Genomic DNA, 24,438 nt, shown 5'->3' with positions numbered 1-24,438 from the left:
TAATATTAGGAGTTGTGGAGAGGGTTTGGGAGTCTTTGGAGAGTAAGACATCCTTAACACTCTCTGCAAGGGGTTCTTTAGGCCCTGGGCACCAGGAGGGCACAGGGAGGTGAGACACATATTGATAACCATCATTCAGCCTAGAAATAAGGGCCTTGTGTGAGTGGAGGTAAGGCCTCTGGGAGGACAGAAGAAAAGGAATTTTTGAGTTGGTGAATCAGAAAAGGCTTCCTAGTAGAGGGCATGGCTTTGTTTTTGTTTGTTTGTTTTTGGTGATAGGTTCTCACTCCTTTACCCAGGCTGGAGGGCAGTGATGTGATCATGGCTCACCGCAGTCTCAACTTCCTGGGCTCAGGCAATCCTCCTGTCTCAGCCTCGTAAGTAGCTAGGTGATATGATTAGGTTGTGTCCCCACCCAAATCTCATCTTGAATTACAGCTCCCAATCCCCACATGTTGTTGGACCCAGCAGCAGGTAACTGAATCATGGGGGCTGGTTTTGCATGTGCTGCTCTTGTGAGAGTGAATAAGTCTTACGAGATCTGATGGTTTTAAAAGGGCAGTTACCCTGCACACACTCTCTTGCCTGCTGCAATGTGGGATGTGGCTTTGTTCCTCCTTCACCTTCTGCCATGATTGAGGCCTCCCCAGCCACGTGGAACTGTGAGTCCATTAAACCTCTTTTTCTTTGTAAGTTGCCAAGTCTTAGGTATGTCTTTATTAGCAGCATGAGAACAGACTAACACAGTAAATTTGTACCAGGTAGTGGAGTGCTGCTGTAAAGATACCCAAAAATGTGGAAGTGACTTTGGAACCGGGTAACAGGCAGAAGTTGTAACAGTTTGGAGGGCTTGGAAGACAGGAAGATGTGGGAAAGTTTGGAACTTCCTAAAGGCTTGTTGAATGGCTTTGACCAAAATGCTGGTATTGGTATGGACAATGTAGTCCAGGCTGAGGTGGTCTTAGATGGAGATGGGGAATTTATTGGGAACTGGAGCAAAGGTGATTCTTGCTACCCTTTAGCAGAGACTGGTGGCATTTTGCCCCTGCCCTAGAGATCTGTGGAACTTTGAACTTGAGAGAGATGATTTAGGGTATCTGGCAGAAGAAATTTCTTAGCAGCAAAGTGTTCAAGAAGTGACTTGGGTGCTCTTAAAAACATTCAGTTTTATTCATTCACAAATATATGGTTTGGAATTGGAAATTATGTTTAAAGGGGAAGCAGTGCATAAAAGTTTGGAAAGTTTGCAGCCTGACGATGCAATAGAAAAGAAAAACCCATTTTCTGAGAAATTCAAGCTGACTGCAGAAATTTGCATAAGTAACAAGGAGCAACATGTTAATTGCAAAGACAATGGGGAAAACGTCTCCAGGGCATGTCAGAGGTCTTCATATCAGGCCTTCCCATCACAAGCCAGAGGCCTAGGAGGAAAAAAATGGTTTTGTGGGCTGGGCCCAGGGCTTTGCTGCTTTGTGCAGTCTTGGAACTTGGTGCACTGCATCCCAGCCATGGCTGAAAGGGGCCAAGGTATAGCTCAGGCCTTTGCTTCAGAGGGTGCAAGCCCCAAGCCTTGGCGGCTTACATATGTTGGGTCTGAAAGTGCACAGAAATCACAAATTGAGTTTTGGGAACCTCCAACTAGATTTCAGAGAATGTATGGAAACGCCTGGATGTCCAGAGAGATGTGTGCTGGAGGGGTGGAGCCCTCATGGAGAACCTCTGGTAGGGCAGTGAGGAAGGGAAATGTGGGGTGGGAGCCCCCACACAGACCCACTGGGGCACTGTCTAGTGGAGCTGTGAGAAGAGCGCCACTGTCCTCCAGACCCCAGCAGTGTAGATCCACTGACAGCTTGCACTGTGCACCTGGAAAAGCCACAGACACTCACTTCCAGCCTATGAAAGCACCCAGGAGGGAGGCTGCCCAACAAGATGGGAACCCACCTCTTGCATCAGCATGACCTGAATGTGAGACGTGGAGTCAAAAGGAGATCATTTTGGAGCTTTAGGATTTGACTGCTCTGCTGGATTCTGGACTTGCATGGGGCCTCTAGCCTCTTCATTTTGGCCAATTTCTTCCATTTGGAACAGGTGTATTTACCCAATGCCCATAGCCCCATTGTATCTAGGAAGTAATTAAGTTGCTTTTATTTTATAGGCTCATAGGTGACAAGAGCTTGCCTGGTCTCAGATGAAACTTTGGACTCTGGACTTTTGAGTTAATGCTGAAATGAGTTAAGACTTTGGGGGACTGTTGGGAAGACATGATTGGTTTTGAAATGTGAGGACATGTGATTTGGGAGGGCCCAGGGGTGGAAAGACACAGTTTGGCTCTGTGTCCCCACCCAAATCTCACCTTGCATTGTAATAATCTCCAAATGTCAAGGGCAGGGCTGGGTGGAGATAATTGAACCATGGGGATGGTTTCCCCGATACAGTTCTCGTGGTAGGGTGTAAGTCTCAGTAGATCTGATGGTTTTATAAAGGGCAGTTGCCCTGCACATACTCTCTCACCTGCCGCCATGTGGGATGTATTTTTGCCCCTCCTTCACCTTCTGCTGTGATTGTGAGACCTCCCCTGCCCTGTGTGACTATAAGTCCATTAAACCTCTTTTCTTTGTAAGTTGCCTGGTCTTGGGTATGTCTTTATTAGCAGCCTGAGAATGGACTAATACACTGGGACTACAGGCATGTGCCACCATGCCTGTTTAATTTTCATGTTTTTTGTAGAGACAGTATTTCACCATGTTGCCCAGGATGGTCTTGAACTCCTGGGCTCAAGCAATCCACCCACCTCCACCTTGGCCTTCAAAAGTGCTGGAACTACAGGTGTGAGCCACCGTGCCTGGCCAGGGCATGACATTTGAGCCACATGGAAGGATGGGGTATTGGACATGTGGCAGTAGAGAGGTGCAGGAAGGGAAGGGGAGACCATGGGCACAGCCACAGTGCTTTTACATCCCAGAGTATAACACAGCCAATAGGTGCTGTGGACATAGCAGGTATTCATTCATTTCTTCATTTCTTCATTTACTCACCCAGGACTCTCCACGTTACAGAGCTATTCACCTCCTTCATGTAACCTGGGATTGCTGTGTTCCTGCTTCTTTTCACTTTTGGTGAATGTCCCTCTTGCGCAGCTATCCACAGTGTGTAGGTTAATCACCAAAAATACAGGATTGGACTCCTGGAGTCCCGGGATCTATCAACATCCCTTCCCCCAGTTCCCTGTTACTGTCTCTGGGACAAAGAAAGAAGACATGGTCAGCTTCAAGGTCCAGCCTGAGGCCCTCCTCCTATAAGAAGAAAAGGAAGAGGCAAGCCTTTATTTATTTGTATTAATTTATTTTCTTTAGAGGTGGAGTCTCTGCCCAGGCTGTGGTGCAGTGACATGATCATTGCTTACTGCAGCCTAAAACTCCTGGGCTCAAGTGATCCTCCTACTTCAGCCTCCAAGTAGCTGGAACTACAGGCATCCTCCACCACCATGCCCAGCTAACATTTCCATTTTCTGTACAGATGAGGTCTTGCTATGTTGACTGGCAGAGGCAAGCCTTTTTTTTTTTTTTTTTTTTTTTTTGAGACAGAGTCTCACTCTGTCGCCAGGCTGGAGTGCAGTGGCATGATTCGGCTCACTGCAAGTGAGGAGAGCCTTTCTTGACTAGCTTCTCTGTGCAGGGCCATGACTGGCCTTTCCTCCACTCTTCCTCCATCACAGTGAGGTCTTCCCACAGGCGATTGTCCTGTATGAACTGCATGATCAGTGATGCCAACACCAGAGGTGGGTTTCTGGTCTCACCTTGATGTCAAGTCCTGCCACTCCTGATGGTGGCAGCCACCAGAGCCTCCAGTTCACAGCCCATTTGCAGTGCTGTGACACTGCTGGGTCCTCAGTTCACTGCAGGATCTGGCCATTTCAGGAGTTCAGCCAGCTTCTTCCTGAGGATGTACTGTGGTGACTCATGGTCAGCCCCCCGGGAGAATAATTCAGAATCTACTTGCCAAAATTTAACAATAGCAGCAACATTTTAATCGTCTCCTAGGAGTGACAGACGTCACTGCCTCCAGGGGAAGAGGAGGTGATCCACCCAGCTGCATCCTATTCATGGCCTCCCTTCCTCTCAGGTGGGTGGCAGTGTTGGCAGGATGGGGCTGAGGTGTGGGTGAAAGGTGGTGTCATTTTTGTCATGATCAGAGCATGTGAAAGGATGCTGCAGTTTTAATGATGTTCTTAGCCTCGGGGCCCTCCCCCATGTATAAACTGAGGGGATTGGACTGTATGATCCCTACATCTCCTTGCAGCTCAGAGGTTCTGTGGTTCTGAACATTGCAAAGCCCCTACACTGCCCTGGAGGTGTTTCTGCCCTGCAGCATGAGTAGAACCTGAAACCCTAAGAAAAGGGCTGATTCGTCCAGGGTTTTTCCCTCATAAATAAGCTGTACTGAAAACAGCCCTTATGTCCTTACCTTACTTAGCCAGTTAAACTTCTTGTATTTGCTAGTCATTTTTAATTATTGGAAATTAAGACCAGGAATTGGGATTTCTGAGAAAGGAGAAGCAAGTCAAATCTTCATCCCGGGCAGGGCCCTTGCCTTCATACCCTGAACTTCTCATAAGACATCACAGTTTGAAGATGATGGAATGCAAGGATGGCTGGAGAAGCCATAGTAACCTAGGGAAAGGTGTTATACAAATGGCTTGTCACCTCTTTGAAGAGGTGACACCTCCAGATCAACATTTCTAATGTCAGTCTCTCTCCACAGCGCCACCAAGATACTTCATTGTCATACCCCATGCAAATTTGCTCTTCCTCCTATACACCCAACTTTAATGTCACCATAGAGATCACTTACTGTCTTTTTTTTTCTTCCTATTATCCGAACCCTTTTCCCATTTGGAAGAAATTCCAGTTTGTGAATCTGAAGGAGGTCCAACATTCCTACTCCTGCCCCCTAGCAAGTGGGGCATGTGCACATGATGTAGGCATGGGCATTCAGACCAAACAAATGGGATTTTGGTTCTTGAGAGTGACATGAAGTCTGAAGGTCATTCACAGCAGTAGTGGAGGTGGGCAGGTGAAGCAAGTGTCCAGTGGTGGGGATGCTTTGGCTGTGACCTGACCAGGCTGTTCTTGTGGCATGACCCTGGTACCAGGCCCTCTTGGTTCCTACCTGTTTTCTGAGTTTGGGTCTCCAGCCTTGCCACCGATTCAGTGAGCTCTAATGAAAATACTTCTAATACATTATTTTCCTTCTTAGAGATCCAGAGTCCGTTTCTATTGTTTGCAACTGAGTCCTGGCTGGTACCCTCACCCTTCCCCTAGTCACTGGGTCCAGAAGCTGGGGATCCTTCTTGACTGTTCCTTTCTGGTTCACACACCACTGTCACTGGGATCCACTAATCCTGCCCCATGATGTCACTTCTGTTGCCCTCTGCCACCCCTAGCCAGGCCTTCATTACATTTACCTGTTGCTGCTGCCCCCTGTCAATGGCTCCTCTGGCTGCTGGGTTCTTCTGGATGATGGTCATCTACTTCTAGTCAAACCTCAAAATCCAGGACCAGACTATGTCCTGCAAAGGAGGTTTTGGCAGAGGAGAAAAAAGATAAAACTGGAAAAAAGAAAGATGTCCAATGACTTTGAGTGAAGAAGGATGAGAAAAGTCAGGTGTACAAAGCCCAGGTAGAACTCAGGTTTACTGTGTCTGCCTGAGGTCTTGAGGCTGCACGAGCTTCTCTCCCTTCGTGCTACTTTTCCTTATTTTCTAAATTCGTATCAATGAAAACATATTAATTACCCTTTAAATTGAAATAAATTAACTCAAGAAGATGCAGTTTTATCTTGCTTTTATAGTAGCTGAGCTCCCTGAGGATGCATTAATTGATTTTAAATCCAAATCAGCCTAATGCACTTGTGCACTTTGCTGGCTAATGGAAATTAGTGATGACTCCTGGAAGGGAAGGGCTGCGTGCCAATTCCCGTTTTTGCACATTTTTATCGCTGTGGGTGAGGTAAGCCCAGTCATGGGTGGAGAAGGCCTGGCAGCATGCAGCTCTTTATTTATTTAGTAAATATTTATTGAGCACCTGTTTTGTGCCAAGGATTATGCAAGTCACTGGAGAGCAAATGATGAATGAGACAACCTTGGTCCTTACCTAATGAAGTTTACAGCTGACCACACTAAAACACCTTTCAGGAGGCTTCCTAGTTTTATTCCTGGACTTCACTGGAGTTGGCTTTCACAGACAGCCAGGCCCATCAGAGAGCCTTGTCCGAAAACTCAGGCGACTTGAAAGTATAGACAGCTATGAAAGGGGGCCAGCTTGGCTGGACTTGCACCGCTCCTGCTCCCCAGGCTGTTTCTCCACGAAGACACAGCTTAGTGTACAGAATTGATTCTAGAATGTCTGTGGAGATGATCTCGTGTTCTGTCTCTGGCACTTCCCCTTAGAGTTACCAAATTTAGCTAATAAAAATATAGGACATCCAGTTAAATGTGAGTTTCAGATAAACAACGAGTAAATTTTTTTAGTGCATGTATGTTCCGTTCTATACTTGGAAGACAATGACATTCAACTAGACTAGGTGTCCATATTTTATCTGGCAACCACTATCACCCACATTCCTAACCCATCGAGTTGCCCTGTGCCCATCGTCCCGCTGAGTCCTGCCCTGAGGCAGTGCCGTCCCCAGAGCAGGAATGCGAAATCAACCTACTCCCTTCCAAAGTACCCCTCTCATGAGGAGTATGCTAAAGCTGAAGTCTACTCTCAGCTAGCTGTCCCCAGGTAAGAAATTCAATTCAGCCTCCTTAAGTGAGCTCTGACTCCAAGCAAGGAAAGATACACACTAAGGAGAACACAATGATGAGCGAGACACAGTTGCTACCCTAAGAACCCAGAGGCTAGCAGGGCAAGGGGAGTAAGCTATTCAAATAGTTGTAATACAAGATGGAAAATGACAAATGACTTAGGTGCCAAGGGAATGCAGGGAGGACAGGAACACAAGTATTGATACTGTGGCGGTGGGAGTCTTGAGGGTTTCCTGGAGGAGATGGCATTCACAAGTGACTAGACTCATGACAAACCTGTGAAACACGTACCTCAAAGTCCCCACAGCTCTAGCGCCCATCCCTGAGAAGACACGTCACAGCTTGGATGTGGTCACCACAAAGCTCCCGGCAGTGCCCACAAGTCAATCCCAGTCAGCACCCCAGATGAAGCCTGCACCATCTTTGACCTAGAAGGGTGCCTCATGCTGCAAAAGGGGCATTTCAGAAAGGGCATGCCAGGTGGGGTAATCAAAACCACCCCAAACCAGGAGAAAGGGCCTGTGCATTTGGAGAACTCCAAGAAGTCTCGCGTAGCCAGAGGCAGGGCCTCCACACTGGTTGTACAGCTGGAAGAGTCCCCTGAGGTACATCTAGGATGGAGCAGTGGAGAGTCCAGGAACCCAGGGAGCTTGCACTTCCATTGGAAAGCCAGGCTGGGGACACCTGCTCTCCCTGGAGGTGGGCCTCCCTGCCCACCGGCCTGCCCGGGCGCTGCTTCTGTTTCTGACACTCCTGGACACGGGCTGTGCTGCCTGAGGGAATGCCGATCACACTCTCAGTAAATATTTAGCCATATGAGTTTGTGAACAGATAACACTTCAGAGTCTGCTTTGTGCTCGTACAGCCTTTAATAAAGGAGAAGAAAGGCTTCTCGCTCACTGCTTCCTGGTTAACATGAGCGAGCATTTTCCAGTCGGGCAAACATTTACTGCAGCGGTAGTGGGGCCCAGCCCTGATAATGCCCTGAAGGTGGCCAGAGAAGAAAGCCAAAGGCTCTGACTGCCTGTACGCCAAGGAAGTAGCAAAGCAAATGTCCCTCAGGGCCGTGGGCACTCAGTATTGGAGGGATTCTTTGGTCTGTGGTGGAACCCTGGGGATAATCCTGCACACTACCCATATTGTCCCCAGACCATCCCAGCACTGAGGTCTCTAGAGACAGAAGAGCCGCCAGCTGGTTAATTAATGCTCACCCGGCAAGCTGGGCAGACAGGCTCCAGCTGCCTCCAAGCTGCTCTATTAGCAGGGCTAGGCTCCCTGTGCTGGGCGCAGCATGGAGCTGTCATGGAACGTCTTTGAGAAATTAAAGCGGCATTGCTAAGTGGGTACACATAACAGGAGTGAGCCCGCCTGCCTCTCTCTCCTCCTTCTGCCTGACAGTGTACCCGCTCTGATGGGTAATGCATGAGAGTGTGTTTGTCCAGCAACTTAATTAAAGCTGGCTGCCAGATGGGACCAGTGTGTGCCAAGATCCAGGCCAAGCAGGGGCAGGCTCCTGAGCCCCTCCTGGGTCCATTGCCCTGGTGGAATCTTGCTGTTAGATGCCCGTGGACTCCAAGAGAAAAGTAGAAAAGATAGCACTGGTGAGGCCAGGTCAGAGCTTTAGGGGTCCATCCTATTCCAACTGGCAGGAACTCTGCCCAGTGGGCTTAGCCCTCTCCTGGCCTAAGTGCTGTCCCCTTTCCTGAGTCCTCCTTGCCTTGATTCTGGTCACCCTGTATATTTTCACCTTCTTTGGGCCTCCATTACTAGGTTGTAGAGGCCTGGACTGTGACTGACATGACCCTGTTTTCACCAAACACTGGGGCCCCATGGGAAGGGCCCAACACGGGCATCCTCCCTTCTCCTCCTCCCTCCCACCAGGAGGGCTGAACTGGAAACCACAGGAAGGGGCCGGGCTGGTTTGGCTGCTGAGGCTGAGCGTTGGAGCTGCGGAAATCAGGAAACCCAGGCCCGATTCCAGCACGAATTGGAAAGATCCCCAGCAGCTAGGGCATTCGATAAATAAGACTGAAAACCTGTGATGGCAAAGGATTTTTAGATGTTCATTAAACTTTAAAACCTTTGTTTTGAAACACAGTCCTTCCCATGAGGAGCAATATGTTTTAAAAGTAATCTTTATAAATACAATGCATGCTCGTGGGCAGGAATCAAAATAACGCAGAAGGCTGTGAAATGAAAATAAAGGTGTCTCTGGCCGGCCCGACACCACATTCCCACTCATTGGAGGTCAACCGTCAACAGCATCAGCGCAATTCCGCTTCAAAGAAACAACGTCAGAATTGAAATTACAAAATTCAACTAGACTCTGAGTGGTACATTTGGGATGGAAAAGGAAAGTGTGTGTGTGTGTGTGCACGCATGTGTGCATGTGTGCGTGTGCATGTGTGTGTGCATCTGTGTGTGCATGTGTGTGCATGTGTGCGTGTGCATGTGTGTGTGCATGTGTGTGCATGTATGTGCATGTGCGTGTGCGCGTGCGTGTGTGTGCATGTGTGCATGTGCGTGTGTGTGCATGTATGTGCGTGTGTGTGTGTGCACACGCATGCATGTGTGTAAGCACAAGCCATGGTTTACTAACACAGGCCCTCCCCCCAACTGCCTGGCTTCAGATTCTAGCTCCTTTATTCTTAACCGTGGTGCAAGTTGGACAGTTTGCTCAGCTTTTTGATTCCTGTTTTTCTGTCATCTGTAAATTGTGAATAATAATAGTACCTACCTACACAATTGTGGAGATCATCGTATTTTTTAGCTCATGGAAATATTGGTGAACCTGCAAAGGCTTATCAGTCTGTCCATGCACGCCTATCAACCCCACCGCCTTCTAAAACCAGCAGGAATTAAAGTAACCCCTCACATGTGTGTACCACTGTAGAGTTTAAAATGCCCTCACTTCCCTGGCAGGCAGCTGTGTTATCTCCTTCAGAGGTGAAGATATGGAGACATAGCGACTTGTTCAAGGTCCCATGGCTACAGAAGGCAGATCTGGGTATAAAACCCAAATGGTGTCCTTTTCTGTGCTCCCAGGGAACCTCAGAGGCCTGTCTGGGCAGTGCACGCTGGGGCAGGTGGCCACCGGGCAGAGAAAGAGCTCCTGCAGTTTCCTTGTCTTCTTCCCCTTGTGATTTGGTGTGGCCACTGGGACACAGCAATCAGGTCTCTCGCCCCCAGCTTAGGGGCAAAAACACACAGACTAGTCAATGTATTTATTTTTAGAGACAGGGTCTTGCTCTGTAACCCACACTGGAGTGCAATGGCATGATCACAGCTCACTGCAGCCTCAAAATCCTGGGCTCAAGCGATCCTCTTGCCTCAGTCTCCCGAGTGGCTGGGACTACCGGTGTGAGCCACCACATCTGGCTAATTTTTAAAGTTTTATTTTTAAAGACAAAGTCTCACTACATTGCGCAGGCTGGTCTCAAACTCCTGACCGCTAGCCATCCTCCTGCCTTGGCCTCCCAAAGTGCTGGGGCTACAGGTATGAGCCACCGTGCTCAGTCAAAAACAACTCCAGTAAAGATTCTGTCTTCTTTCCTTCTGTCTTCTTTCCTTCTGTCTTCCTTATTGAGCTTTTATGGTCTTAATCCATTTCATTGGTCGACGTTTTCTACTTTTAGAAAGTGATTGTTTTTGCTGATTAAAAAAGTGATACCTGAATACTGTTGAAAATACAGATAAGCAAACAGAAAATAAAAATAAATGTCAGAGTAGAAGTGTTTTCTGCCCTCCTGGAGTTGTTTCTGAGGGTCCCACGGTGACCAGCGGCACTCAGAATAGTGCAGAATCTTCAGCCGAGGGTCCCATCAGCCCCCTCCAGCTTCTGCCTACAACCTGATACCATATGAAACTTTCCAAGGTTCACAGGATTCGTGATTACAATGACTTTGATCTGCAAATGGCGAATACAATTATACAACAGCATGACTTAATAGTTTTTAAAGCTGCTTTTTAATTTAAAAATCCAGGTAAGAACTCTACCCTTCATGTGAAATTTGATGAAGTTTTTGGAAAAATTCATTTGGTCAGGGCACTTGAAAATACCTCACTGCATTAGTTCTAATTCTCTTTCATATTATTATCAGTGGGCTGTTTTTTATCGAGACAGCAAACTTACTTGTCGAAATTACTTTCAACAGACTGTTACCATGCGTCACAGACTCAAAGACCAGTAGGGAGAGAGGGGTATGGAAGCCACAGTTACAATGCTGGGCATTGAGCATCGTGATAAAGATGTGTACTGAGCGCAGTGGGAGTGCCCTGAACGGGACACCGATATCACCCGGGTGCCCGGGGAAGGAAGTTCTGAAGAAGCTTTACTGAGGAACTGGACACCGAGCTGGACCTTGAATGAACATTAGGAGTTTGTCAGGCAGAGAAAGGATGGAAGGCGGGGAAAGAAGTGTGGCAAGTAGCTTGATGTGGTCAGAGCAGAGGTGGATGCCTGGGGTTAAGAGGCAGGGAGCGGTCCGCAGAATGAAGAGATGCGGCTGAAGGAGCAGGTAGAAGCCGGTCTAAGAAGGACCTTGTGTGTGCGCTGGGGAATTTGGTCTTCACGGGCTCTGCAGTAGCACTGCTCAGCGCTCTCTGGCCTCTGTGCCCTACCCTAGTTCTGTTTAGGAATTACCGGGTCTGCAGCAGGCAGGTTCGAGATAGAAGGGTGTAGGCTCACAAACCCCTGGGAGGAAGTGTGCTGGGCTTCGGGTAGCATGTAGAGGAGAAAATGGAGTGGGGTCGGCTCTGGAAGAAGGAGGCTGCGTCCCTCTCACTGGCATGTTTACCAGTCTCCTTCAGGGTTCCTCTGGAAAGTTCTCGTGATTCTTACCAAGTATCTGCCTTCAGCCAAGTCGCTCATGAATATTAAAATACACACGCTCACACTCGTGCACACACACACACACACAGAGCAAAGAGAAGCAATTAGTTTACTGGTTTATTCCAAGAGTTTTAATATGGAACTGTAGAAAACACTGCTGAGGAGGCCAGAAGGGAAAATTAACCTGTAAAAAGACAAAAGCAAGGAAGTCAGATCTCGTCTCCTCAGAGGCGTGTTTCAACTTCTGGCTTCTTAGAAGATTTTCTTCTCCCCTCTGACGGAGACAACAGAAACGGAAGGGCAAATGCCGCTGTCACTAGCCATTTGGGTTTTCCTGGGATTTGGGCCATCTGGATTCTGTCAAGGTGAGGCACGTCTTCAGCAGCTGTGAAAGCCCTTGGATTTCCTGAGTTAGTAAGTGGGTCAGAGGGAGACAGCTGAGCTCCGCCACTTCCCACACACCCCAGCTTCCCTGCCTGGGCCCCTCGCATCCCCCAAGCCCCCAGCCAGGAGGGAAGGGAGCCGGAAAGGCATGGAAACAGCTGGTTCTACTCTGCACAGTGCTCCCAGGTTGACCGGCCCTCACTCTCCTAGCTGCTGAACCTGCTGGACCACCGTGGGGCCATCAGGCTAAAGAGTGGAGGAGACAGCTGGGGTCCTGGCAATACCAGCCCCTTTGTCCTGGCCTGCAGCATCTGTGGCTGGTAACAGAGCTCAGGAGGTGAGTCAGTCCATCCTGGCTGCCAGAGGGTGTGGTCATAGGGTGCGGGAGGGACCATGGCAAAGCATTAGGATTCCACCCTTCGGGGGGCTGGCCAGCAGGGGCAGGAGGCCAAGGTCCTTGGCCCGGGGCAGGCCCACTTGTCTCTGGTTATTTCTGAGTTCTCATCTAAAGTCAACTTTATTCCTAGAATGTCTAAAATGAGATGCAGATAGAAGGAAGAAAACGGGTCTGGCCTGGTGTGACCAGATGCCTCCCACATGTCAGTCCCTGGGGATTCAAAGATGAGTAAGACACATCTGTACAAGAGCTCCAAACATTTGTGGACACTGGCTAGTCCCCTCACCACGGCCCGGGGAGGGAGGGGAAGCAGCTCTCTAACCCACGCAAGAGTAGCTGAGGCTGCTCCAATCCCCGCAGCCTGACGTTCCCCATATCTCATCTGTACCCCTCCCTGAACAACCAAAGAACTGAAGATTTCCCATCTCACCGGAGTCCAAGGATAGGATGGAAGAGTTCACCATAATGCTCAGGTTTCCCCAGAACACTCCGCTCTTCTATCAAAACCCAGACAGACGCCAGACGTGTGTTGCCCTGACACACCACCCGCAATGCCTTCGCAAGCCTTCGTGGAAGCCGCCCGCGTGGCGAGTAGATTTGTCATTGTTATGCTATGGAGCTTTCCATTTTCTCTGCACAAGAGCTGGGTCAAGTTCCGCTGTGGGTCATGGTGCCCCAGACCCAGCCAATAAATGAACAAATCCTGTGCCGTGGCCGTGGCAGCTCAGCCAATGAAGGAATAAATCCTGAGCTTAAAGATCATTGGATCTAGTGTGTTTGTTGCCTTAATGAAGGTCTGAGACCCAAGATATTGGTGCTGTACCCTGCTACATGTGTGCAGTGTGGTTCAGGGTGGCACTGAGGATACGCCTGGCACCTCCCGACAGGTTCACGTGTCTCAGCTTGGGCAGTGAGAGTGTTTGGGCTGGAGTCTGGGTTAGTCTCCAACTGAAAACACCACTTAATCAGGTTGGCTTTCCACTTCTTTGAGGAGTTGAGTTTGCTGGGAACTTTCGTCCCTATGCGTACGAGGACAAGATTGGGCCACGTTTTAGGTCTTAGGGAGTAAGTATCATGTAAGCCTTGTCAGTGGCCAATGGTAACCAAAAAGATAATGTGGTTAATGGTTGTATTAATGGAGATATATGGTCCACAGTGAGGGAGGCACTGCCCAGTGTAGGTACCATACACTGTTCTGGAAATCACCTTTTAGAGACACGGACAGAGGGGAGAGCCACAGGAGAGAAACCAGGCTCAGACAGGTCTGAATGAAGAGCTTGTCAAATGAGCAGGAGCTGAGGGATATGGGAAGGTGGGGATTGGAAAGGACTTGGGAAGCAGGAGTAGAGGACGTGCCCTCTTCATATTTCTGATCCTTGGAAAAGTAGTTAGGTATGTTCTACGTGGTCCCAGGGATTAAAACTGAGATCTAGGAGGAAGCAACAGAGAAGCAGCAGTTAGCACCTGGAGTTTACATTAGATGACTGTGAGGTTCTCTCTGCCCCAGATAGCCATTCCCACGTTTCCTGGTCAGTTTCCTGGTGCTGAGTATCCTTTGGCTTTGCCTGCCCGGAGTGGGAGTTGCCAGACAATCTCCATCCAATGTGGCACCTTCGCCCCGTGGGCCTCCAGAGCACTGCCATCTTCACCCGATGCTCCACAGTTGGCATCAGTGCTCAGGGACTGAGTTCAGTTGGAGGAGTTTTGGGACGTCCAAAAGCATGTTCCGGCCCTGTGCCCTGGGTGCCCTGCCTCGGCCTCATGTGTGAGGGGTCCATGGGGTCATGTGTGAGGGGAGTCATGGGGTCATGTGTGAGGGGAGTCATGGGGTCATATGTGAGGGGAGTCAGTCACGGGGTCATGTGTGAGGGGTCCATGGGGTCATGTGTGAGGGGGGTCATGGGGTCATGTGTGAGGGGAGTCATGGGGTCATGTGTGAGGGGAGTCATGGGGTCATGTGTGAGGGGAGTCATGGGGTCATGTGTGAGGGGGGTCATGGGGTCATGTGTGAGGGGGGTCATGGGGTCATGTGTGAGGGGAGTCATGGGGTCATGTGTGAGGGGAGTCATGGGGTCATGTGTGAGGGGAGTCATGGGGTCATGTGTGGGGGGGTCATGGGGTCATGTGTGAGGGGGGTCCATGGGGTCATGTGTGAGGGGAGTCAGTCACGGGGAATAGGGCACTGGAGGAGAGGACAGGAGGAGTTGTGGGTCCTGGGCCGGGCTCCCCACTGCTCATCTTGGGATCTCCAATGAGGCTCATGCTCGTCATGCACACTATGGTCCAGAGAGGGGAGCAGTTCTTGGTTTCTTGGGGCTTCCATCTCTCCCCTCCATGCCAACTGGTCTTAATCAATCAAAAAATATCAGATCCTAGGATACTTATCACCAGCAATAGTAGACAAGAGTTTCACAATGATTTTAGTGTCTTCGATTCAACCTGTTGCGTCTGTGAGAAGCTACAGAACCAGCCTCATGAAATTTGCAGTAGCGACAGCGTGTCAGGGGCTGAGAGTTCCCCATCGAAATACTCTGGGGCTTTTTCCTCTGAAAATGACAATATGATCCCCTCAAGGCCAGATAAATCTGTGCTTAGTGACACCTTCTCCCTGGGAGACCCAGTTGCAAAGCAGGGTCTAGTTCTTTGAAACCAAATGATCTCATCAAGCCCAACTCAGCCCTCCTGAGAACCAGGAGGAGAAGAGTTTTTCGTCCCCAGAGACTGGCCCCCAGAGAGAACTCGAGAACAGTTGCTCTACTGAACACACAGCTTCCTGCAGCAAAACCAGGCCCCAGACTTTGTTAGTCTAAAGAGCTCACTTTCCATGAAAATATGGCCTCAACATATCATATAATTAGAAGCCCTCATCCCCAGGATAGTCTCTGAGATGTGTCCTCATGCTCATGCATGCCTGAAGAACCAGTGAACACATTCAAGTTCTATACATGCAGGTATTTTACAATCTGGGATGTGGTTCTTAAGAAACAATAAAATAGATACAAGGCTTCCAAAGTCCAAATTTTCTTTTTCTTTTTCTTATTTATATATATTTTGAGATGGAGTCTTACTCTGTCACCCAGGCTGGAGTACAGTGGCACAATCTCATCTCACTGCAACCTCTGCCTTCCAAGTTCAAGCAATTCACCTGCCTCAGCCTCCAGAGTAGCTGGGATTACAGGAGCCCACCACCATACCTGGCTAATTTTTACATTTTTAGTAGAGACGGGGTTTCACCATGTTGGCCAGGCTGGTCTCAAACTCCTGACCTCAAGTGATCCCCTGCCTCAGTCTCCCAAAGCGCTGGGATTACAGGCGTAAGCCACCATGCCCAGCCCCAGATGTGATTTTTTTTTTCTTGATACAGGGTCTCTCTTTGTTGCCCAGGCTAGAGTGAAGTGATGCAATCACAGCTCACGGCAGCCTCGACCTCCTGGGCTCAAGCAATCCTCTCACCTCAGCCTCCCAAGTAGCTGGCATTACAGATGCCCACCACCATGCCCAGATAAGTTTTTGTATTTTTAGTAGAGACAGGGTTTCACCATGTTGGCCAGGCAGGTCTTGAACTCCTGACCTCAAGTGACCCACATGGCTTGGCCTCCCAAAGTGTGGGGATTACAGGCATGAGCCACTGCGCCCAGCCAAATTTTCTTTTTAAATATCTGATTTTCATTTACCCTGTCCACTGTCCAAAAAATGACCTTCCTGATTCTCCTCTACTCTTCCTGCTCCTCCCTCCCTCCCCACCAGCTGATTACACCACCCCAGTGTGCCCTTCTGTTGCCCCCTCCCTCAAAGATCCAATATTTGGCATAGGCTAGTCTCTTGCATAGGCACAGAAATATAATTAAAAGTATCCTGAGGCCACCAACGATTATCGAGATGACCTTAGACCGGCAGTGAACAGCTCAGTACCGGAGTTTCCTCGTCTGGAAACTGCATGATCATAGTACCCATCTCTTGGGGGTGTAAGGAGTAAATGGGACAACAGAGTAAGAAGATCGTTCTGGCACATAGTAAATGTTCAATAAAATGCTAACTGAGCTGTGGCTGCTGAGATTTTTCAGACTCCAAGTATCTCTTGACCAGCCCATCAGCAAAGCCCATCAGAGATTCCGTCCTTGGATTGACTGAGGAGTTACTCCTTGTTGAATTAAATACACTAACAACCCTTTTTCGTTTGGCTTATTAGTGTTTTTACCAGAAAACTAATCACACAGGAACGTGGAAAGAGCGCAGAGGGATTCTGGTTTTGCGTCTGTGGAATGGGAACCTCACAGGGCTGTTTCAGGGATCAGTTTATACGCAGCCTGTGACTGTCAGAGGTAAAAGACAGAGCAGACTTGAGGGATGCTGCTGCTTCCCTCCTGGAAGGTGAGTGCCTGCCCTCTCTTCCCTCTGAGCTTCCCCTTCCCTCTTCCCACAGGACTCCAGCAGAAGAGGCAGGGAGCCTGGTATCAGAGTCCACGGTACGGGTGCGTGGGGCCAGGATTATTGGAGAGAACATTCCGGGGTACCTCCTCTTTCTCTGCCCGACTCATCACCAAGGACAGTCAGGCATGACTGGAGAAAGCAGAGCTCACTCTGGGCCCCACCTGGGCCCCACACCCTCTCAGTCTCGCTCCAGCCTTTCTTTCCCTTGCTCACAGCTTGCCCCCACCGTCTCCTGTTTCTCTCTGTCAAGCTCAGAGTGGTGATGCAGAGCACAGGACCTGGACAACGAGAGGCCTGTGTCCTTCCTCTCTGCCACTCCCTCCTTCCCTGCCTGCCTTTCTCCCTCCTACGCACAGCCATCCCACGTAATGGACACCCACTCCCTGTCAGGTGCCAGACGGGTGCCAGGGGCATGACGGTGTCCCGGACAGATGCGATTCCACCCCCACACAGTTCAATCACCCAATATGAGCTGTGTGACCTTGGGTGAGTCCATGGCTCTCTGTGTCTGCTTCCTTCTTTCCAGGCCTTTCTCTGACACTGAGGCCTTCTCTGGTCTGTGATTTGTGGTTAAGCCAACGCCTAAATGCCACAGAGGCGAGGCTGCAATTTTAGCTGCAGCCCAAGGACAATCAGATTCAATGCCCGTTCCTCCCACGTGACTGTAAAACACCCACTTCCCCAAGCCCAATTTATTCATTTTCTATTTTAAAAACCATAACCAAAATCAAGCCCCAAATATGTGCCTAATGGCCATGCAATTGATTGGCCAAAGCATTAAGCTGCCCACCAGTTAGCAGCGGAACCGGCTCCTCCCTCGCTGTGGAAACCAGCCTCACAGCAGAGTCTGACCTGCCCAGGCCCTGCCAGCCACGCCCGGGACTGGAACAGTGAGTGGGGTGGCCCAGGGTTTCTCCCCGGGGCAGTGTCCTCAAGCAGGAGCCCAGCGCGGAAGCTGTCTGTTTTGGCAGAATGAGACTGCCTTCTGCAGACGACATGCTCACACAGGCGGCCTCTCTGGCAGGATCCTGGCTGGTCTCCCATGAGTCAGAACAGCTGTGATCACTCCAGGAGGCCCATCTGGAATGGCTTAGGTGCTGGGAGGGGTCTTCTGGGCTGGTCTGGAACCTGTGTTTGCATAGCAAGCACACTGCTTTCATTTATATTGTGTGTTATAAATCAATACACATAGCAATCTTCCATAAAACGCAGGTATTCATACTTTACACAAGAATGCAAGAACAGAGTGTCCATGTGGAAGATGATTATCCTAACTCTGTGTTGGGTGCCTTGGGGTGGAGATTTGGGTGGTAATTCTAAAGGTTTCCCTCCTGAATGAGCCACCAGAAGCAGCCCCTGGGAGGGACCCTGTGTAGCACCACTCGGAGCTTTAGTTTCTTTATCTGGAAAGCTGCAGTCAAAGTCCCTGTTCGCACACAACTCTTTAGAATCAAATCCAACAAGCAAACAGGTAAACAACTTTTCATGAGGTGTGAAGTTCTCACACACGAGGAGAGTGTCACTGTTGTTTTTATTGCAATCTGGTTACCCAAAGGGAACCAACACGGTAAAGCAGGTTTCCCACAAACTCCGCTTGGAAGCTTCTTCCAGTTTCTCCCGTTCCCCACCCTCTCTTGCGGAGTCTGAGGATGGTACCTGGCAGCCTCTGTGGGTTGACTCAGCAGGACACACCCGCTCAGTTCATGACCTCAGATGTCCCTCAAAATCTGCTGCACTAAATCCAGTTTGTTCCAACTCCTCTCTGGACAAGAATGTGAGTTTGCACTTGTGCCATGAATTAGGTGATAAAAGGGGGCTGGGCAGGACTCAGTCTTATTATAGCTCTGGGCTATGATTCTGGCCACGGAGTTCAAGCTTCATTGTTCCAGCAACCTGGGGACTCAGGACTTCAGAAATCCTCAGCAATGGCTGCAGTGTCTGCAGTGACAGCCAGTGCACGTCCCTCACCTGCAGCAGCATGAAACACACACAGGCCTCGGCCTCCTCAGTCCTGTTCCTGACGCCCAGCTTACCTACCTGAGACCCGGTCCAGGAGTGTCTAAGGACACACAATGCTTCTGGGCTGGGCTGGGACCTAGAGTGACTCCAGTACCCCCCACTTTCATTTTACAGATGGAAACCAGATGCCCAGAATGAGAAGGGACGCACCTAGGTCACGGATGAGTTTGTGGTTGTGAGAATCTTAACCGCCAGGCTCAGCCGGGTTAAATGGTGTCCTCGGAATTACCGGTACCTGTGAATGTAACCTTATTTGGACTTAGGGTCTTTGCAGATGTCATCAGCAAGTCAAGGTCGTACTGGATTACGGTAGGCTCTGAATTCAGTGGCTGGTGTCTTTGTAAGAAGGCCATGTGAAGACAGAGACACACCGAGGGTAGAAGGCTGTGTGACAACAGAGGCGAAGACGGCAGTGATGCAGCCACAAGCCAAGGGATGCAGGGAATCAGTGACAACCAACAGAAGCGAAGGAGAGGCGAGGAAGGGTTCCTCCGTGGAGCCTTCCCAGGGAGCAGGCCCCACCACAACTCCAGACCTCTGGCCTCCAGAAGTGTGAGAGAAGGAATTTCTCTTGTTTTAAGCACGCAGTTTGTGATACTTTGTTACGAGAACCCTGGGAACCGAATACACAGGCCAAGGCCCTCTCTGCTGTTTCCTGGAGCAGCAGTGACAGGGACGCAACCCACCTCACGGAGTGCCACGCTGAGCCTGAGCTAAGCAGCTGACATAGATCATCTCAAGTAATCCTCCTGAGAGGCGCAGGAAACGATTATTATTATCCTCATAGCAGCTCTATAAGGCAGGGTGCTTTATTCAAACTGTAATTTTGAATAGTAATGTAGTCATATATTTATATTTTATAAAAATATAAAAGCTCCCAAAGGTTGAGACACACAATGAAATGTCTCTGTCTCACTCCACCCCATCCCCTGCTACCCAGTTCCCTCCTCTGGGGGAGCCATTGTCACCAGGGTCCTGCAGAGTCTTCCAGAGCTGCTCCATAAGCAAACCTGCAAAGAAGCTAAAATATCCTCCCGCTTCCACACACACACCTTTTGAAAACACAAATGTAATATACTATATAGATGGTTCCTCAACTCGTTTTCACTGTTGGTGAGTGCTGGAGGTTCTGTCCTCGTCTCAGCAACACTGGACCTAGATGGCATCCTGACTTCTTGAAATGCCCCTCTCTGGAGCCACCCCCTCCTTGCTTTCCTTTCACCCTATCGGTTGCTCCTCTGTAGGACCCTGCGCTGACCTCCCCTCCCCTCCCCTCCCCTCCCCTCCTCTTCCCTTCCCTTCCCCTCCCTCAGTGTTGGTGAGCCCTGGGCTTACCTTGCCTTCTCCTCACTCCTCCCTATACTCTTTCTCCCACATCAGCAGCTCACGGCCATCTCCACTCACTGACTCAAACCAGACCCACACACTCCCCCATCTTCAATCTGTCCTGAGTCCTGGGGCTTCTCGCCCCACTGGAGCCATTTGACTCAACTGCCTTCTTCTCCCCATCTCCAGCGCCATCACCGTGACCCACTTGGGTCCTGCAATAGGCTTCTGGCTGGTCTCATGTCCATTCTTAACCTGCACACCACCTGCGGTCCCTCTTTGCCAGCAGCAGCCACGTGATCATCTCAACGCCTTGGTGGCCACCTCCTGTCTGTAGGATAAATCCAGACTCCCTTCCCGGCTTCCCAGCTCTTCAGGACGCATCTCCTGCCTCTCCCTCCAGCCTCACCTGAGACCATTCTCCCTTCATGTCACTGGCCTCTCAGTGTCCTGAGTTCACCGAGCTCTGCTCCCTGTACCTGACAAGCCCTTCCTCTGGTTAGCTCCTCTTCCTTTGAGGCTCAGCTTAAGTGTGTTGCCTTTTGGTGAGATCGCCTTCCTGACTCTCCTGTTATTTTCTATCTCAGTTTATGGTTTGTTTTCCTCATAGCACTATGGCTGTGATTGTGATTATGTGACAGGGTGTTTGCGATTTGACTCTACCCTTCTTCATAACACTATGGCTGTGATTGTGATTGTGTGACAGAGTGTTTGCGGTTTGACTCTACCCTTCATGTAAACTCCGTGACGGCGAGGACCGTGTCCATCTCAGTTGCCATTGTATCCCTAGAGCTCGGCACCCTGCCGGACACCATAGTAGGCCTTTCAATAAAGGTCCATTGAATGAATAAGCAAATCTCCATTTGACAGATGGAGAACCTGAGGGTGACAGTGGTTGAATCACTTACCCAAGGTCACACAGCAAGTAGAGCCAAGACTTGACACCAGGCAGCCTGATTCTAGAGACGGAGTTTATATGAGATAAGTTGTAAGAGAGGGACGAATGGTCATTGTGTACATTTGACCTTTCCCTACCTACAGAGAAGGAACAGAATCCCACGCTCTCACTGCAGTAGGAACCAGACCTCTCCGAAGGCTTATCCTCCCTCTCAGTGCATCCGATATGAAGACCAAGGAACTGGGATGTTGCCCTTGGAGTGATCTGCTGCCTGCTTAAACATTCTGCATCTGCTGTGAATAAGAGAGACTTTTTCAGGACTGTTGGTTCGGAGGCAAAAAGTTCAAATTGTCTTGCAGAAATGTTGAGCCTTTCAGATGTTCAGCTCCTTCCTTCTCACTGAATGAAGTTCAACCTTTATTAAAGAGTGTGACCACGGCAGGGAGCCCTGGAAGGTGAGGAGCGGGGGCTGGGAAAACTGGGCTGTACTTAGAGCAGCCCTTCAGCTGCATCTACAGGAAGCGGTGAGTTGCTGCTGCTGTTTCTCTGGTAGGGGCGGGGGTGGCAGGCCAGGAGGCATTTCTCTCCAGCCCAGCTGACGGGAAGTGCATTGTGTGCTAGGAAGCACATGTTCTTCCTTCCTTTCTTCCTTGTGCTTGTGTAGAGAATTTTCATAACATTATCCCCTTTCCATTAAGATCCCAGAAGCGGGAGGGGACCTAGAGTGGGGGAGGAGGGAGAAGATAGCGGTTCTTACATCTTTTTTGTTTCCTTTGAAAACTTTGAAATATGAAATACACACAGTAAGCCACACCTTTCATAAGTGTCCTGGATTAGATTCTTGCTGAGCAAATGTTTACGTGGGGAGGAGCTTGAGAGGCGCGGATTTCCCCACTCCACGGATATTGGGCTTGGTCCTGCGACTTGCCGTGGCCACTGGAATGTGGCAGCAGTCAGAGCACACCAGCTCCAAGCTGAGACCTGAGGAGGCCTGTGTGTTTCCATTTCCCTGTCTTGGGCTCCTGCCTTTCACCTTGGAGACCATGCCTCGGACGCCTGCCAGTCAAAGGAGACTGAGATATGTGGAGCAGCCTGCCCTCAACCCCCAGCCAAGCCCCACTGAGAACAGCTGAACGACTGAACACAAACCAGTCAGCAAGAAATAAATGCTTATTGTCTGCCACTGGGTTTGGGGATGGTTTGTTATGGCAACAGCTCATTGAAACCGTAAGTGTACAGCTCAGTAAATTTTCATAAACAAATGCAGCTTTGCAGCCAGCACATAGATCACACAGAGCATCACCAGCACCCGAGGAGACCAGCCTCCCTGTACCCTGTTCCAGTTGTTACAACTCCCTAGGTAAGCACTGGCCTGACTTCTGATAGAAGAGTTCTGTCCCTTTTCCTACTTCAAATAAAGGAAACGTACAGAATATCCTCATATGTGTTTCTTCCACTCAACATCACAGCTGTGAGATTTGTCCTTATATTATTCCTCGTAGTTGTAGTTCATATATTCTCACTGTTATTGCATTAATAGATCGCAATTCATTTTCCCATCAATGGTATATTAACACAATAGCAATGAGAATATATGTACTACAACTGGGAATGGGAAATAGAATGGGAAAATTCACTAGGAATGAAATTTTACAAAGGTGTATATATATGTGTGTATGTGTGTATGTGTATATATATACACACACTGTATATATATATAACACATAAATATATAGTATCAGTTTGGGTAGTGAAAATATATATAAGAGGTGTATATTCAGATGTGTAGATACTGAAGAACAGTTTTTGCATCAGTTTATACTCTCGAAACAGCTTGTGGGAGCTTAGGTTGCTCCCCATCATCCTCACCAATACTCGGGATTTCCTGTCTTTTTCGATGTAGTCATTCTGACGGGTGTGTAGTGTGATTGCACTGTGGTCTGTGATTTGCATTCCCCTGATGACTAATAAACTTAAGCAATTCTCCATATGTTTACTGGCCATTTGGACATTTTCTTTGTGAAGTATCTGATCAAGTGTTTTGTCCATTTTTTGAACCTGGTTTTCTGTCTTTTTCTCATTGATTTGTAGAAGTTATTTATGTATTCTTGGTATGAGTCCTGTATGTATTATACATACCTTCTTCCACTCTGTGGGTTGCCTTTCTCTGTTCTCAATAGTATCTTTTGATGAACAGAAGTTCTTCCTGGCAATATAATCTATCAATATCATGGTTAGGGACTTGCTTGTCTTGAGTGAAGAATCATGATCTACTCCAAGATATTCACCTCTTTTCCTATGTTTTGTTCTAAAAAACGTTTTTGATCTGTGACTCAATTGGAATTGATTTATGCGTGTGCTGTGAGATAAGGGTTAAAATACATTATTTTTCTATGATTAGCAAGTTGACCCAGACCACTTAATGGAAAAGGCCACTCTTTCCCCCACAGCACTGCAGTGTCACTGTTTCGTATTTGGAATCGACAAAACTGGTTTTGAGAACACGTTTTCAGGCTAGAGTGACGAGATTCACACCCCAGCTTTCGCAGCACAGCTGTGGATTTGGAGTAAGTTCCTTCCAACTTCTGAGTCTCAGTTTCTTCGTCTGTACTTGACAGTAATAAAACTTTCCATTTCAAAGTTTTTAAAATATCAAATGAGAAACTGTATGCAAAGTACTTAGTACAATGCCTGTGAATGAAAGCTGTAAATGCCTGCTATCATTATGACCATGACCACTGCGATGTTCCTGGTGTTAGCAGACCTGAAGTCAAATGGGATTTTCCTGATCTGGGGAACAATGTGTGGTCTGTGCTTAATTCGGCTTCCACGTCAGACAGATGGAGCACTTCAAGCTGGCTGTGATTTTCTCCTCTGTCCCCTACCTATCCTCAGGCACTTTCACTGCAGGACCCTCACAATTTCCAGCCTTTGTTTTCCTGGCCTTTACATGACGTCGACAACCTCCTCAAATATTTCCCACCTTTTCCCCAACTCGCTACGGCTCTGCTTTTGAAGCTGTAGTCCCAGCTTCCCTCGTGAGCTGGCATTACCAAACATACTTTCCTGGTTTGTTTGTAATACCCAGCCAAGTTGTTGGCCTGTCCAGCAGGGAACCAGAGGATGCTTTTTTAGGACAACATCCTGTCTTTGTGAAATTGCTTTGTAGAGCAACAGCTGAGAAAGAAGCCTGCTTGGCCAGTGTCTTTGGCAGTGAAGTTTCAGCTCAATGCGAAACACAGATAACATAAACAGCAGACATTTCACACATCAGCCTAGTTAGAGATACGTGATCTTGATGATTTAGAATGTCGTTTAGCACTCCCATCAGCAAGGCGAGTTCA

This window comes from Chlorocebus sabaeus, chromosome 15 (genome assembly GCF_047675955.1).
Source record: "Chlorocebus sabaeus isolate Y175 chromosome 15, mChlSab1.0.hap1, whole genome shotgun sequence".
Taxonomy (NCBI): domain Eukaryota; kingdom Metazoa; phylum Chordata; class Mammalia; order Primates; family Cercopithecidae; genus Chlorocebus; species Chlorocebus sabaeus.
The sequence above is the reverse complement of the archived record's forward strand: the minus strand, read 5'-3'. Positions refer to the sequence as shown.